Source organism: Pan paniscus, chromosome 1, assembly GCF_029289425.2.
Source record: "Pan paniscus chromosome 1, NHGRI_mPanPan1-v2.0_pri, whole genome shotgun sequence".
Taxonomy (NCBI): domain Eukaryota; kingdom Metazoa; phylum Chordata; class Mammalia; order Primates; family Hominidae; genus Pan; species Pan paniscus.
This window is the reverse complement of record NC_073249.2, coordinates 12,876,604-12,880,749: the sequence shown is the minus strand read 5'-3', so window position 1 is coordinate 12,880,749 and position 4,146 is coordinate 12,876,604. Positions and strand designations below refer to the sequence as shown.

Sequence of the window (4,146 nt, the reverse complement as noted above, 5' to 3'; positions counted from 1 at the left end):
GGAGTGCAATGGCACAAACTCGGCTCACTGCAACCTCTGCCTCCTGGGTTCATGCGATTCTCCGGCCTCAGCCTCCTGAGTAGTTGGGATTACAGGCGACACCACCACACCTGGCTAATTTTTTGTATTTTTAGTAGAGATGAGGTTTCACTATGTTGGCCAGACTGGTCTCGAACTCCTGACCTCGTGATCCACCTGCCTTGGCCTCCCAAAGTGCTGTGATTACAGGCGTGAGCCACCCCACGTGGCCGGAAAGTTGTTTGTTCTTTTTCTTTTCTTTTTTTTTTTTGGGTGCCATCTCGGCTCACTGCAACCTCTGCCTCCTGGGTTCAAGCGATTCTCCTGCCCCAGCCTCCGGAGTAGCTGGGACTACAGGCACGTACCACCACGCCCAGCTAATTTTTGTATTAGTAGAGACGGGGTTTCACCATGTTGGCCAGGGTGGTCTCGATCTCTTGACCTCGTGATCTGCCTGCCTTGGCCTCCCAAAGTGCTGGGATTACAGGCCTGAGCCCCTGTACCCGCGCAGCGTTCAATATTCTACGAGATGTAGAAGGCAGCCAGACAGGGAGGGATTTGGAAAGTATATACTAATGGCTCTCTACTTGCTTGCTTAAGCAGTATTCTATGTTGTCTTTGAAGTCTACATATCCGTAAATGTGGATATGAATGTGGGTAGAGATTATTCAAAACAGCAATATGTTACTTGATTTGTTACATAGAATTAAGGAAATCATTGGCTCTTCAAATGTTACAGGTAGGTAGTTCACAGACAGCATTAACAGTAATATCAGTTAAAGTGTTTGCTGGATGAACTGTGGTCTTTGTTGTTGTGTTTGTAGTGAGGACAGCTCCCTGGAAGACTCAGACCCAAGTAATCTTGGTTATAAGTTCCTTTGGATAGATCACTGTTCTTGGTTCATTCAGTTCTGGTTATAGGTCCTCATGACAATTCTCTCTCTTTAATAGATTATATAGCTACATCATAAAAGATGGGCTGAATGAACCTCCTTATAATGATTTAAAATTTTTCATTTCTGGGTCATTTCGTAAAAAGTTCTTTCTCTCTCTCAGGAGCCAGACACAAATATGTAGTACCCTTGAAGCAAATATTCTCTCCACCTGAGAAGAAAAGGGGAAAAATGGGAATGAGGAAAAGGAATGATCACACTTCAAAATTTGAACAAAATCTGATCCTGGCATTGATTGTTCTGAGCTGAGCCTCGCCAGAAGGCCTGGGAACTCTACTACCCGCTGCTGTCTTGAATGCAGGCTTATAAACAGCTAGATTCTATGATGGCTTACAACAATTTATTCAACCAAAAATTACGGTAATTTAAAATAGAGGACGGGCCCGGTGGCCCATACCTGTAATCTCAGCACTTTGGAAGGCCGAGGCAGGCGGACCACTTGAGGTCAGGAGTTCAAGACCAGCCTGGCCAACATGGCGAAACCCCATGTCTACTAAAAATACAAAAATTAGCCGGGTGTCGTGGCGCATGCCTGTATTCCCAGCTACTCGGGAGGCTGAGGCAGAAGAATCGTTTGAACCTGGGAGCCGGAGGTTGCAGTGAGCCGAAATCGTGCCACTGCACTCCAGCCTGGGTGACAGAGTGAGACTTCATCTCAATAAATAAATAAATAATAAAATAGGGATACCGTACAAAAAAAAAACCCAAAAAACCCTGTTAGTTTGAAGCCTTCTGTTCCTTCATCATTTACTCTTATTTTTCATAAGTCCATCTATGAGGTTTAGAAATTTCATATTTGTATTTTTTTCCTAACCAATATTTGCTGAGGGTTAACAAATTTTCACCCACAAAGAAGTTCTCTGTTAAAAAACACTGGTTCAATTTTAAAATTGTAATTGTTGCCCAGATAAGAACTAATTTAATAATTATATTGGACCAATGTTCTATATTTGTTGAAGCAGCTTGTGTTATTTTTACAGCTTTAAGAGAATTTGTTTTACCACAGAAGAATGGATTATCATTTTATTGTTAGTTTAAGTTGCAATATAACCCTTCAGTCCCTGGCAACACAGAAATTACTTTTTAATGCCTCACTTTCCAAATAAATACATCCAAATAATTTCATATTTAAATCATAATTTCAGGCTGGGCGTGGTGGCTCACACCTGTAATCCCAGCACTTTGGGAGGCCAAGGCGGGTGGATCACTTCAGGCCAGAAGTTCAAGACCAGCCTGGCCACCATGGCAAAACCCGTCTCTACTAAAAATACAAAAAATTAGCTGGGTGTGGTGCATGCCTCTAGTCCCAGTTACTCAGGAGGCTGAGCCAGGAGAGTCACATGAACCTGGGAGGTGGGGGTTGCAGTGAGCCGAGATCACGCCACTGTACTCCAGCCTGGGCAACAGAGCAAGACTCTCTCAAGACAAAAACAAAAACAAAAAACCCATAATTTTAAAATCGCTACTCCTTTTTGTATAGCATTTCTCAAAATCACACACACACATATATGCACCATGGATACATTATAGTTCCCATGTGTACATGGATACATGTGGTTTCTTTGATATTCCTAGAAAAGACTCTCTCTAATGGAAATACCAGATCCTTTTGTAGCTCATAAGCATGATGATTGAGGTTTCACACACATTAATGAAATGTGCCTCCCTCAAACTGATAGGGACAGGAGGCAGGGAAATTCTGGGCAGAAGAGAGTGGGTCCCTGGCCAGGGCCCCTCCCTTAAGCCTGGAACTGCAGCCCAAAGTGAGAACTGACATCTCTGTTTTCCCACTCAAATGTTGCCTTTTCCAAAACCACCCATGGCCCGTTCCACCCCCAATCCTGTGCCTATAAAAACCCCAGACTCTGTGAGCAGAGAAGAGGAGAAGCAGCTGGATGTCGCAGACTACGGCTGAACATCAGACAGAAGTGGCTTAACTTCAGAGGAACAGCTTGACCGTATAGCTTTGGAGAGGCGTCTAGCTGAGGGCGGCCAGACTCTGGGGGAAGATTACCTTCCTGCTCCATCCCCTTTTCAGCTCCCCTTCCTGCTGAGAGCTGCTTTCATCGGCAATAAAATCCCCTGCATTTACCATCTCCAATTTGTTTGTGTGACCTCATTCCTTCGGGATGCTGGACAAGAACTCAGGTATGGGTGTGAAAGGCTGTCACACTGACGCTCCACCGAGCTGTTAACACTTAAGCTGTCTTTGGAGAGCAAAGCTAAAAGAGCACTGACTGTAACACTCCTTCTGGGGCTTCAGGGGTTGTGGGCACACCCCTAGAGGCTGCCATGGGGCAGTATAAAGTTCGTTCCTGCCGGCGCCCAAAAGCAGTCACCCTGGCTCCAGCACCTGCTCACCTGCATGCTCCCTCCTGGGAGAGGTTGAGTGCAGTGGGTTCAAGTGAGTGGAGTTCACCCCTGCTGGCGTGGAAGTAGCCAGCTAGTTCCAGCAGCTGCACTCCAGTTCCTGCTCACGAAGGGGTCGGAGAAACTTGCTGATTCAAAACTTGGTTACTACATCAGCACATTACCCACCTGACATTAAAAAATATATATACTGAAGAAAAGAGCATAAGAATTTAATGTTAATCTACTGGAAACATTCTTTCTGCTTTCATGCCCATTTTTACACCTGTGGAAATGGAGGTGGGAGAAATCATCACAGGAGGAGGCCCTGGGACAACAGCCAAGCCAATTCGTTAGGAAACAAGCAAAGCTAGTCCCGGCACCTGGGTTCTTCCCTCTCCCTCTTCTGGGCCTGGAGTGAGAAGTGGGAGGGGATCTGCCTCTAGGCTGGAGTTGTAAGGGTGGGCAGCACATCCTGCTTCTCCCTCATTCCAACCAGAAATTGGCCAGGACATAAGTCTCTGTTGCCTCTGTAGACTCTCACCACCCCTCTCCCAAGAAGGAGTACAAATAAGGGCAACAGACACTCTATAGGGACTCTGATCCCGAAAGATAAGCCCATGGTCTAAACTTACCAAATACCTGGAGCAAGCCGACACTGGAGAACAGAAAATAAAGGGAATTACTTACTCAGGAGAAAACAGAGTTAATAGAGCAAACAAGGCAGGGCTTTATATATTTGAAAAGTATATAGTCTCCAAATTTAAGAGAAGACATTACTTACATGAAAGGCTATTATGTATTTTTAAAACATTTAGGGATCTTG

At 45.0% G+C, this 4,146-nt stretch overlaps 1 pseudogene; it reads left to right on the top strand.

The window, feature by feature from the left end:
• Window positions 1–2,574: 2,574 nt before the first annotated feature.
• Window positions 2,575–2,646, top strand: LOC112438742 (small nucleolar RNA U13; annotated as a pseudogene).
• Window positions 2,647–4,146: the final 1,500 nt, after the last annotated feature.